At 40.8% G+C, this 13,785-nt stretch overlaps 1 protein-coding gene across 1 annotated transcript in view; it reads left to right on the forward strand.

The window, feature by feature from the left end:
- Nucleotides 1-2,193: 2,193 nt before the first annotated feature.
- Nucleotides 2,194-13,785, forward strand: part of LOC111154498 (glutamate metabotropic receptor 5) — a 524,532-nt gene continuing 512,940 nt past the window's right edge. Inside the window, exon 1 of the mRNA XM_022514124.1 lies at nt 2,194-2,403. The gene's annotated coding sequence lies outside the window, so the exon portion shown is untranslated. The remainder of the gene's footprint in view (nt 2,404-13,785) is intronic.

A 13,785-nucleotide genomic window follows, 5' to 3' on the forward strand; every position in this document is an offset into this window, starting at 1 on the left:
GCTGCAGGAGTAGGTAGCGGCCCTGCGCCGCGCTTCCAGCTGCGTCTGCCCGAGCGCGGCACGTGCTCCCGGCGCTGGCGCGCGCGAGAGCGCCACCGCCGCGGGCCCCGGAGCCCCTCTGCCTCCTGCCGCCGCTGCCTCCGTCTCCGTCACTCGCGCTCCAGCTGCAGCCCAGGCCGGCACGCGAGCGCAGGAAGCCCGCGAGGAGCGGCTGGCTGGGGGCGCCAGGCTCAGGGCGCGCGCCAGGTAAGCACAGCGCGGTTTTCATTCTTTCAGCTTGAGAGTCCACCACGGCAGTAGGATACCGCCGGAGCCCCTCCCCCAGCACGGGGACGGACAGCATTCAGGCGAGGGGCGGGAGCGCGGGCGAAGGCACCCAGGAGGGCAGGTGGTGGGCAGGTGGAGAATGGTGGAGCCAGGGACGCTGAGACGTCCTGCAAGTTTAGAAAAGTCACCCTGCAAGGACGTGTGCTGTGTGAATCAGACACGAATTTCTAGTCAGGAGCCCAGGCTACCGCGGCGTCGCTCCAACGAGAGGTTTATGAAGATCATTTTGATTTTATTTGCATAAGTGAGGGACTTAAGTGGGCTCGTTTCCATAGAAAACGAACTAAAAAAAAAGCAGAGGAGAAAATAGAGATCTGAGCCAAAGGAGGCGTTTGGATTTCGGTCTCTCTCTCTTTCTCGCATACCGATACATGTGCACAAAAGGGTGCTTAACAAGGGAGAAGGGAGCTTATCGGTCTTTGAGACCATTAGGTGTTTGGGGGCTAGGAAGAGCATTCGCTAATGCTTTTCCCTGAAAAGAAGCAGCAGAAGAGAGACCTGGCGGGGTGTGAATGCCAATGTTCCATTTCTAAAATGACACTTGCATGACTGCACTATGGAGGAAGAGGTTTTCTAGAACAGGGGGCCATTTTTAAGGGGGTATACCTGTAACTCTGGACCTATAAGCTCAGGTTCAAGTACTCCCAGTGGGGGATAAGGAAACATCCCTACACTAGGTTTCTTTATGGAACTTTGGAAAAGGATGGGGTCAGAGAGAGGAACGGGTGGGGGTTGGGGAGGAAAGGGAGTTGAGTATGAATGAATGGGGGTGGGGGAGGAGAAGGAGAGGAAGCCTGGAAGTCAGGCTTGGTATCAGTGTGTTCATTTAGTCCCACCCTGGGTAGTTCTGGATTTGGTCTCTAGGAAAATGTGTGACCTTGAAGAAGTCCCTTAACCTTTGTGTACTCAGTTTCTCCATTTCCTTCATTTCTGCAAATCATAGAGATTCTTCTGTGTTTGAGGGCACAGAAGTTCTGTGGAGTAATGTCTTTCTGTGATCTATGGGTTTTTAGATCTGCATACAAGGAAGGAAGAGCACCCAGAAAATCCAGATAAATGAATTTTTAGGGCATTCTCCCTGAAAGTACCAAAGACATTTGCAAGCTCCTGGCTGTGCTGTTGGTGTAATGCATGCTGAGAGGTCTGTGGAAATGGTTGAGAAGGACAAGCAGACACTTAGACTATAACCAAGGGAACCTAGAGTTCTGAGTGCTGTTTGGAGAGATTCAGATCCACAGAGCCTAAAGTCACTTGCTTTTTTAAGGTAACAAATAAAGAAGGGGGTTTGGTGGCAAGCTGTGAAGTTTTTTGAATCTGAGGGTTTGGGAAATAATCTGGAATTGATTCTAAACAAGGAAAATGAATGGCATCTTACTTGAAAGGTTGGGCATTCCAGATGGCAGGAAGGTTTTAGAGTGCGATCTGAGAATGCTGTAATCTGGGCAGAGAGGTTAGGAGGGAGGGGAGAATGGATAGTGTTCCTGAGACAAGGTTTCTTAGACTCCTAGGAAGAAAGTGGCATCTGCCCATTGTCTTTGACACCTCTGCCACTTGTGCAAGGAGGGCACAGTATTTCTTCCCCCTTAATGCAAGCTCCTAGAACTCAGGGATCTGTATCCCAGATGCTGAGATATGAAGGTGCACATGGGAAAACTCAAGTCTTATGGGTGCCTCTGATTCCTCTTATCATGTGAGCATCTGGATTCGGAGCTGGTTCACCCATCCAGATTTGACCCAAAGTCTGTGTTCCTAAAGGAACTCACTGTGCCACTTGGTGGCACCAAAAAGTTGCGCTGAGAACTCTGTTCTCTATAAATACAAACTACCACCCCTCCCTCCTCCGCGAGCTCCCCTTCCCCCCCACCCCCCATTTCTCAGTAGCAGGGAGATTGCTGCACACGCCGCCCTCAGCTCTGCTGTTCTGTGCGCACTGAGAGCAGGAGATGAGCTTAAGATCTTCTTAGTGAGGAGCCTGGGAATGGAGAGGCTGGCTCTGCCCCGCTGATCAGCACAGCCCAACTTTATGGGGGGCTAGCTAGACTGCGTCTCACTGTCCGCTGCGCAGCCAACAGGGGGGTAAGCTTGCTAAGGGTCTGTGTGTCCAAGTGTCCCTGTGCTCGGGAAGGATGTAGGAGCTATCAGCTTGCTGGGTACCTCACAGTTTGGTTTGGGAGTGGGAAGAGCATGGAGCAGGTTGGTCAGACCTTGAGCTTCAAGTCTGCTCTGTTTGCTGATGGCCTTAGTTAAACCTGTTGGGAGAAAAAGCAAGAGCAATGGGGTATAAAGGAGGGAATGGCTGCAAGGATTGAGAAACGGATCCTGCATGCCTTCGGATCCGAGTTCCCGCTCCCTAAGGCCAGGTGCGCATATTTAGAATGCAGATTATGCTGCCCCAAACCACCCGAGGGCTCGGAATTGGGAGAAGCAAAGGTGGAGAGGGAAGGAAGGAGAATCGCTTCCCAGTAGATCGGTAAGATACCGCGACCGTGGCGCCTGCTGCAGGAGGAGGGGGGACAGCGGGTGGTGCTGAAATCACAGCTCTCACTCAGGCTCGCGTGCTTCTTTCTGAACCCCAGTCAGCGCCCTCTCGCTCTTTCCTCTCCTGTGGTTGCATCTTTCCCTTTGGAAACACAGCCTGCTAGTTACCCGGGAGCGGCAGCATGAGTAGCATGCCGAGGAGGGCACCCAGGCTACAGTGACTTGGGGAAAGAACCCCAGTCAGGCCCGTGAGCTAACCGGTGACCGGAGCCTAACCCAGACTTGGGACCTCACAAAGGGAAATGAAGAGTCTGCCTGGAAGGCTCTTGGAACTGGTGCTGCAATTTCCAATCGCCCTCATTTCCCTCCGGAGCAGGTGCTGTGGGGCAGGGAAATTGAAGAGAGGTTAACAAGCACTTGTGCTTATTTAGGCACAATCCTGGTGCTGCCTCAGCTGAATTGTAAGCTTGAGTAACCAGGCAGATAGATTCTCCAACACTTTACTTCCCTCTAAGAAATTGACACAGGCCGTGGGAAGGCAGAATCTTCCTCCCACCTTTTGCTTCTTTCTCTACACGTTGTTTTATTGTTCTAAGTCCCTTGAGACTCGGCCAGAGCTAATCTGTATTCTTAATGTTGGCTTCTGGCCATTCGAGACAGCCAAGTTAACATTGCCTTTTACTATGTTCAGCCTCTTCTCCCAGTGGGGTTAAGCCAAGGTTTTCTGTAGAATCCTCTTAGTTATACAACATTCTAGACACTCTTTTGAGTTTTGATGTGTTTAGGTATGCTACCTCTTGTTAGATGTGCTTTGTGCCCCTCATTACCACCGTAGAGCACAAGGAATTTTCTCGTGTAATTTCTCTCATATATCTATGAATTTCACATTTAAGAATCAATTGTGACTATTTCTGTCCTTTATAGATTTTAGTTTCTGTTTAAAAGGATGTTTAGTTTGGGACTTGAAAATACTGCTTCCTAAACTCATCAGGTTAATGCACATTCTACAAAGGCTTCTCCAGGGGGGACCGTTTCAGCACGTCGGACAGATCCTTCAGGGTTTCTTAGAAGAATGTGGGTAGAATACTTTCCACCTAACTGCTTCTTATAAGAGAAAAGCTTTCCCCTAGTCATTTACACTCTGCTTGACACAATGTATCATTTGGATATTTTCATTGCACCCCCTAGATCTCTGCCATCACATGGCAGTATTTTGGCTGTGGGCTGTACCCAAAGAGAAACCAAACTGCAGTATTGATTTTTTAAAGGACTTATTGAGATTATTTGGGAGAGGGTGTGATGTTCCAACAATCCAAATATGTACTTCTGTAGGGAGATACAGGCCTCTTCCATCACTTAAGAGTCCATGTGATGGGGGCGCCTGGGTGGCTCAGAGGGTTAAAGCCTCTGCCTTCGGCTCAGGTCATGATCCCAGGGTCCTGGGATCGAGCCCCACATCGGGCTCTCTGCTTGGTGGAGAGCCTGCTTCCCCCCCTCTCTCTCTGCCTGCCTCTCTGCCTACTTGTGATCTCTCTCTCTGTCGAATAAATAAATTAAAAAAAAAAAAGAGTCCATGTGATGGACATGGTGACAAACACCAACGTGAAAACTTTGTCCAACCAGCACAAAATATATATCACGTTTGTGACTAAAGAATTTTAATACTTCTAATGTTCTCATTTTTGTTCAAAACACATTAAAGATTTATAGGAGTCTTACATTTTCTTTTATGGAATTTTTAGAGCATTTTAGATTAAAAAACTAAATTAAATGTCAATAAAGCATAGGTGAAATTACAGATGGAAAATATGAGATGACAGTAATCATGAAAAATATTGTACTTATTTGTATACCATTCTCTCCCAGGCTGTATGTCCTTATGGGATGAAGAAAGACATGCATCCAACTATTCTTCCTTATCCTCTTTGCTCTGTTATTTTAATAGAGTATAAACTAACTTTATAAAATATTAAAGACTATCTTTTGATATCTATTGGGATATGCTAAAGTTAATTGGTTTGTTTGGAGTTTGGATATGCTGAAGGTGTAGTAATACAAAGCAGGGACATCCTACAGTTTAGAAATGTTATTTTTAAAATTCAAAGAAATATTAATGCTAGTCCCGAAGCATCATTTAGTCATTATTTTCGTTAATGAGTGGAGCTTAGGAGGACACAAGATAAGAGCATCAAAAGAAATCTTTTTTAGTTCATGATGTGAAAAATAAAATTTGAATTTTGATTTTGAATTTTTGGCTATTTGTAAAAGGCAGTATCTTCTTGGTATTTCTTCATCTCAGTCAGTCAAAATGTAGTAAAAAACATTATGCCATAAGCTTGCTTTCATTTCCTTTAAGTTCACAGAGGAAGAAAAAACATCTAGATTTTACCAGTTCTAGTTTTGTTTGAATTATATATCCAACTTTAGTCAGAAGGGTAACCAAACAGAAGTCTTTATTCAGGCTCATCCCTGCTCCAGCAACTACCCTTCCTTGAGCATGTTGGGTGACATGCCATGCCCTGGTGTTATTTAATCCTCATAACAATTATGCAAGGCAATATTTGTTCTTAATTCTCTGTTGTTAAAACCGAGTTGTTGTTTTCTTTCCATTGTCATATGACAAGGAAACGCGAAAAATGAGTAAATACACACATCTGATTGGTTTGGGAATCAAACTTACCCTCTTTCATCACATTAGGTAACTTTAATCTATGGTGTGCCAAAACATTATGGAATTGTTTCCTCGTGGTTTCCATGAGTTGTGGTATGTTTGGAAAGGCAGACGCTCACACAAGATTGCCTGAGTTTGAATCCCATCTTTGTATGGGATTACTAGCTGTGTAACCAAGGGTGAGTTACTTAATATTGCTCTGCCTCTGTTTTCCTTATTTTTCAAATGGAGAGCGGGGGGTGAGTGGGCGCTTGGGTGGCTCTGTTGGTTAAATGTCAGACTCTTGAAGATAGCTCATGTCTTGATATCAGGGTCTTAAGCTCAAGCCCCACATTGGGCTCCATGCTGGGCATGGACTCTGCTTTAAAAAAAATGGGGAACAGGTTGTAACACTATAAGGTGCATTGAATAATTATGATGAATTAACTGTACAAATATAAGCAAAGTTCCAGACCACAATTAGAAGTGTAGAAATCATAGTTGTGACTATTAATCTCATCTAGGCCTTTGAATATCAAATGTTTCCTAGCTTTCCCTAGTTTCTGAATTTAATCTTCTCAGCAACCCTGTGGTTGGTACATAATTGCTGTTTCAAATATCTTCTCTTATTTTAGTCAAACTAATTGGGAAATTTAAAGGAAAGACTTAGATGTGAAAAATGTATTTTATGTAGATATTATTCTGTTGGTCTTATAAAAATATCAGACCTATGAATAATTCCCTAATGATCATTTTTCACAGTAACTCTGGCTATAGACCATTATTCATAAACTTAATGCTCTTAAACATAAATGTTATGAGGAAAATTAAAAGATCATAATCATAATGGTGCTAGTGGGCACTGTAATAGTAATAATAATAATAATAATAATGTAGCCTATTTACATTCATAATATTTTACAAAAGAATAATTAAAAAATATTTCTTAAAAACCAATTTGCCTTAATACACAATAAGGTAGAACTCTTTAAAGACTGAGAAGAAAGGTAAATAATATAATAATTACCTTTTTAAAAATAAAAATTGGATTTTGAAAAACCAATGTATAATTACTATATAAAATTTTCTTTGTCTTGTTACAAAGTTAGAATGAACTTGATGTTTCATATTAAAAATGGTCTTTGAAATGATAAAGTATATCACAGGATACTCTTCTCATTTATTTATATAGTAAATGACTTATGACCACTCAGAACCATGCTACCATGCTTATTTAATGTGAGGCAATATCATCCTTCATTCTCAGGGTTTAATCTGTATTTCTCAAATTGCAATTGTAAGCATTAAAACAATACAATGTAGCCAGAAAAAAGTTACAAACTAAAGAAGGCATAAGACAAACCTATTCCAAACTACTGTTCTTAAATTATTAGGATGCTTCAGGAAAAAGTTTTCTGGGACTGACAAATCCAGATGATTAGTTCTTAGTTATATTCTTTTCTAATGCTTATGTAGATGTTGCCAGGCTATAGATCAGCAGTTTTCAGCTGGAGGTGACTTTGACTTACAGGGGACATTTGACAGTGTCTGGGGACATTTTCATTTGTTACAACTAGAGGAGGTGTGTTTGCTGTTGGCATCTAGAGACCTCTACAAGGCACAGGACAGTAAACCTCCACAGTATGTCGCTAAGATTGGGGAACTGTGATCTAAATGATTCCAGGAAATAGAGTTACCTCTATTTATTTAGTTGGCTTGTATGGCATCTAAATGTAGTTGGCTGGCATTACATAAACTTGTAATGGAAAGCAGAGAGAGTCTCCAGAATGTTTTGGAGTCAATGCATAAAGTTTAACCAGCCAACCCATTTGGTCTTTTGGGAGATATTATCATCTGATTATGTTGAGTGTGGGCTTTGGAGCCAGAGGGAGTTGGGTTCACGTCCTAACTTTGCCATTTATTATAGGTATAGGACTCCTGGCAAGATTCTTCACCTCAAAATCTCAGTTTCTAGAGATATTTAATGTAGGTAGTAATCACACCTACCTCACGGGTCATTTTGAGACTGATGTTAAATAATGCTTGTACATTATTTAGCACAAAGTAGTCACTCAATAAATATTAGCCATTGATAAGTAACTAGAGATCAAGTTAGAAATGCAAAAGCACATTTTCAAGCACCTGATGATAGGTAATATAATAGGCACAATAATGTTTTACAGTCTTTCGAGGTATGCCATAAATAAGAAAGCAGCTGAAGGCTGCAAAATGGGAAGACGCCTGGAATCCCTGCTTGATAATTAAATTGAAACTAGTTAACAGTAGATTACATCATTTTTATTGCTTTGCTGTAGAAGCTGTTTCAGGTCTTCATGGACTACTAAACCAGTTGTTTAATGATTTACAATAATTTAGTGAGCTTTATTCTAGTGCCAGCACCTTTTAATTAATGCAGAAAATAACAGATTTCACCTTTGTACAATGCTATTTTATGGCCCCTTTTCGGTTTAAGGGGTTTTCATTGAAAATATGGCATGTTTTTGGATCTGGGCTAAACAGAGAGGGTGCTGGGCTTCCTTGTTTACAAGGTCACAGAAGTGTGCTTGAGATAGCTCCAACAATGGAGCTTTCCTAGACTATAAAGCTCTCGGTATCATACCTCAGAATCTCTCTCATCTATGGGATGCACTTGTTTTCAGGAAAATACATCAAAGGCATTCATGGCATATGCAATATTGACACCCTTATCTCTTTGGGATGAGACTATTCCTCAGGCAGAAGGAATCATTTTAGTGTTGATGTCCCGAACTGTGTGATTTGCTTGTGTGGGGATTAAGTTATATAAGAGACATCTGTGCCAGAAAGATGGTCAGTGTTTGAGAAGATTGTTGAAAATAAAAGACAATGTGTGGGGCGCCTGGGTGGCTCAGTGGGTTAAAGCCTCTGCCTTCGGCTCAGGTCATGATCCCAGGGTCCTGAGATCGAGCCCCACATTGGGCTCTCTGCTTAGTGGGGAGCCTGCTTCCTCTCTCTCTGCCTGCCTATCTGCCTAACTGTGATCTCTCTGTCAAATAAATAAAATATTAAAAAAAAAAGAAATAAAAGACAATGTGAGCTGTCAATCTGGTTACAGTGTAAGTTGCCATTTATGCAAATTCTACCCACCAACATTTTTTCTTCAGTTAGGATACAATAGAAGACTGTATGGTTACTGGAGGCAAAAATACTTTATGCATACCAAATATATGTCTACTCTTTTCTATAATGGGATAGTGATTAATTTTATTATGTTGTGAGCCAAGAGATATATTATTGAATAAAGCAAACTAGTGGTTCTAAAAAATAAGACCCTAAGCCAATCTATTATATGTTACACTATATATGTAAACTCCTATCGTTTACTGTTTCTGATTGAATTAAAGCACTCCATATGTAAGGTTGTAGATCTATAACATTTTGAAACCTTTTTAAATCATTGTATTAATTCTTCCTCCATATCTGTAACAAGAACCTGATTTTTTCTTTTTTTTTTTTTGCTAACAATCTATAACCTCTACTATATCAGAGTTATAACTTAAAGCAAATAATTTATTCTCTATTTAGTCTCTCTGATAGATTCTATTTCCTGATATATGAAATGGGATAATCAGATATTCTTGGCAGTAATTTTGTCATAGGTTGAAGTGAGATTAATAATGGGAAAAGGTTCTATAAATTGAAAAAATAATACAGTATTACTATTTCCCATCCTTTTTTTTCCCCCTCTAAGACTCTTGTTAAGTAAATGAATATACCTCATGGTGAGATACCTAAGGAGGAATGGCCTCACCCATAAACTTGTACAGGAAGTTGATGTTACCTTCTAAATCTAAATTGATACCTACCTGAGCCTCAGATCTCCCATCTGTAAAATATGCATAAAGTTGTTCATCTTACAGTTTTTTATGACAAATGATATTTTTCACTTGAAACACTAAACATAGTGCCTAACATGTGGTGAGCTCTCTCTCTGTATTTTAATTATTATTATTGTTGTCTCCATCAACAAAATGAACCAATATGGAAATATATTTACAATATAGAGAGTAGAATAAAATATATTGATAGAGATTTCAAACTAACACTATTTGAATTTAAAAATATGATAAAAATATCTTATGCTTAGAAAATTATGGAAGAGCAGATACCAAGTTGTAGAATGTGATTAAACCTGGGTTTTGAGATGGGATTTTGCTGGGTTCTGGTCCCAGACCTGCCAAAAATCATTTAATCTTTGTGAGTCTCAATTAAATTGAATTATCTACAGGGCTTTCTCCACTTCTGTGATGTTATTTTCCTTAATATGTTGAAAAGCCATGAGAACACTAAAGGTTTCTACCTGCTGGAAAGAAGCAGTCCCTGCTTCTTTTTTTGAGGACCTCTAGGGTCTGAACCCATTGGATGGAGGAAGTTTTATTATCCACTTTTCAATTTCCCAGGGTGGGACAAGGGATAGTATCTTGGAACCTCAATCAGATAGTTGACCAAAAAACCCAATGGAAGCAATTCACTATATTTATTTGTTCATTTAGCAGAATTTATTGAATGTTTATTTTGTGCAAAGATTATACCAGGTGCTGTATATAGTACCAATTTAACCTTTAAGGGATCCAAATTCTATTGGATGATGAAATGTGTAGAAATAGCTATAATATTAGCTTAGTAATAAACACAAAGTATCAATAAAAATGTGACGTGAATTCAGGGGATAGAGCAATACGACAAGGTGAAGGATCTGGGACGATTTTATAAAAGGGCTATTTTAAAATATTATCTCATTCAGTCCTCATTAAAACTCCTTAGAGTAATACTATTGTCATTCCACTTAGGCTCAGAGAGGCTAAGTGACCAAGGGCACATAGCCAATACCTGGCAGTATTAGGATTCAAACCCAGGTCCACTCAATTCCAGCCCATGCTCTTTAAACACTCTGCCTTAAAGGCTACTCAGGCAAGAGCAGGTAAGGGATCAGAAGGAGCATGAATAAGACCATTGGGTAAAGCAGTATATACCTGAAGGGGACACAAATTTGCTTGACTAGTTTACTCCCCAGGAAGGGCAGATTCAAGAGAGATAAGGGCCACAGGGGGCACTGGGGCAGAAATTTAGATGTCAGGCCCCTCAGTCCCACACTTCAAGTAATATCACAAATAATATCTTTTCGTAGCAAATGTAGAAATTTGGAAAACAGATAAAGGCAAAGAAAAAGTGAAAAGTTACATGTATTCCCACCACTCAGAGAGCACCCTTCTAGTCCACTATGTATGTTTCCAGACCTCGTGCATACATACACACCTAGTATTTTATATTTATATCATATTTATATTTTAAATAGTACCAAAATTTTTTCCAGTCTCCTTTGTTGGTTTCTCCTTATCTCTGGGAACTTAATCATTGGAATTCCCTGGGACTCAGTCTTAGAACTAGTTTCCTTTCTATCTGCACTTCCTAGGTGATTTCCTTTAGTTTCATGGTTTGTAAAAAATGCTTATCTGTATAGTGATGCCTCCCCCATTTATATCTCCTACAGAGATCTCTCTCAGAACCTTAGCCTCTTATGACCAGCTGCTTATTGAATGTCTCTTCTTGAATTTCTAACATATATCTAAAATTTGACACATCAAAACTAGTTTCTATTAAGTCCACCCAAATCTGCTCTTCCATGGCTTCCTCCACCTCAGTTAACATGGTACCATCTTTCATTTGCTCATGCCAAAAACCTGAGTGTCTTCGTTGAACCTTATCTTTCCTTCATATCCCAAGTCCCATCTGACAACATACTCTTCCGCTCTCTCTTCCACTCGTTCTCTCCACTGAGAAGGCCACGTCTCCCTGATCCAAGCCACTGTCATCTCTCCGACTGGGATTCTTGCAGTAATTTCCTGACTGCCTCTTCAGTTCTGCCTTTGTGCCCTAATTCTTGTTACAAAATGTTGGTCTTTGTGTGTCTGTCTTCTATTGAAAACTCTTCTGGAAAATCACTCTCACATGATATTAAAGCCCAGCCTATTAAAGTCCAGAAAGAATCCACATGATCATACTGTCTCTTGACCTGACTTTCTCTCTCCTTAGTTTTACTGCACTGGAGTCATATTGGTTCCTTGTTGTTCCTCAACATACAAAGCAGAAGTCTGCCCCAGGGGCTTTGCATTTGATTTTGGCCTTACTTAAAATGTTCTTTCGCTAGATATTTGCACAACTCATTCTCTTCTTTTAGGTCTTTACCCAGATTTTACTTTTTTTTTTTTTAAGATTTATTTATTTGAAAGAGAAAGAGAGAGAGCATGAGAGGGGGAAGGGTCAGAGGGAGAAGCAGACTCCCCGCTGAGCAAGGAGCCAGATTTGGCCCCATGTTCCCAGGGACTCCAGGATCATGACCTGAGCCAAAGGTAGTTGCTTAACCAACTAAGACACCCAGGTGCCCCCAGATTTTACTTTTTTTTTTTTTAAGATTTTATTTATTTATTTGACAGAGATCACAAGCAGGCAGAGAGAGAGAGAGAGAGAGGAGGAAGCAGACTCCCCGCTGAGCAGAGAGCCCGATGTGGGGCTCGATCCCGGGAGCCTGGGATCATGACCTGAGCCGAAGGCAGAGGCTTTAACCCACTGAGCCAACCAGGTGCCCCAGATTTTACTTTTAATGTGTATATTTCTTTGGTTACATTATTAAAATTTTCCGACAGCTCTGACTCTTTCTAACTTCCTTCTTGCTCTATTCTTCTTTTTAACCCTTATTACTGTGTACATACAATATTTTACCTCCTTATGTTGTTTATTGTCTGACAACTCCCCGTTTTGAGTCTAAGTTTTGGAAGGGCATGGATGTCTGTCTGCTTTGTCCATAATTGAAGCCTCAGGACCTAGAAGAGTGCTTGTTACATAGTAGTTACTTGATAAACACATATTCGACAAATGAGTGATGGTGCTAGAGCTAGTGTATACCTGATTGGTCTATCTGGAATTTATATTCCATTAATTTGTTGTATTTTGGGAGCACATGTGATCTCTTGTTTAACCTTATAATAAGTTAAGTTGTGGCATGATTCTGTCAAGTTTCCAAGTCACAGTATATTTCAGAATGTACTTTCCAGGAATGTGAGCTTCATAGCTGATGTTGATAAAGTACAGCCGTTGTGTGCATCCACAGCAGGTGGTCATTGCTTTTTTTTTTTTTAACAGTCATTGCTTTATAATCCAGCAGGCCATAATCTAGTGGGGGCTGCCAGGGCAATATAAACACGTTTGTACTGGACAGTCATACACACTTCTACATTCTAAGCACTGAATCATCTCTTTTCCTGGACTGTTCTTCACCCTCTAGTTTTAAAGGAAACTCCTGTAGGATTCTATATCCCTGGGATGTTTAAACTATGTTTGGGTGGCCCTTCTCATCTTTTTATGATCTTGGAAAATACCTTTCTTGAAGGAAGGGGCAGTAAGGCAGCAAGGGATAATGAAAAGTTATATGATGGAGGGGCTCCTGGGTGGCTCAGTTGTTGAGTGTCTGCCTTCGGCTCAGGTCATGATCCCAGGGTACTGGGTTTGAGCCCTGTATCGGGCTCCCTGCTCAATGGGAAGCCTGCTTCTCCTTCTCCCATTCCCTCTGCTTGTGTTCCCACTCTGGCTGTGTTTCTCTCTGTCAAATAAATAAAATCTTAAAAAAAAAAGAAAAAAAGAAAAGTGTATGTGATGTAATCACTAAGCAGAGACAAATTCTAGGTCCGTCACTTTCTAAGGTATTGGCTACTTTATTTATTTATTTAAGTATAATTGACACACAATGTTGCATTAGTTTCAGGCATACGATACAGTGATTAGACACCTTTATATGTTATGAGCGACTAGGCAATTTGTAACTTATCAAAACCCATTACCATCATTTGTAAAATGGAGATAATAAAATAATACTTACATCTCAAGGTTGTTATAAGGATTATTGCCACACACATGCCACACACACAGACACGTCCATAGAAATATCAATGCACATTGATAGTCAATGCACATAGAAAATAATATCTTTGGGAGAACAGGATGTGTTTTATTATTTGCAACATGAAAGCCCTTTGTGTGTCTGTAAATATAAATTGCCCAGGACATTCTCTTCTGGCTCCTCTTCCATTGCGTGTTCTTATGTTCTCTCCCTATTTTATGACTTGCCTTTGTTCTGTTAATGGGCTTTTCCACAATCTGGCCCGTATGTGGGGCTGACTTCCCATCCCCACCTTTTGTTTACTTATGCTTGCTGTTCAGGTGATTATATTCACTGCAAAGGTTTTATGTATTGGTGACCCTCAGTTTATATATCTAACTGGAAACACACATCTTGA

This window comes from Enhydra lutris, unplaced genomic scaffold (genome assembly GCF_002288905.1).
Source record: "Enhydra lutris kenyoni isolate GAN:26980312 unplaced genomic scaffold, ASM228890v2 scaffoldscaffold37, whole genome shotgun sequence".
Taxonomy (NCBI): Eukaryota; Metazoa; Chordata; class Mammalia; order Carnivora; family Mustelidae; genus Enhydra; species Enhydra lutris.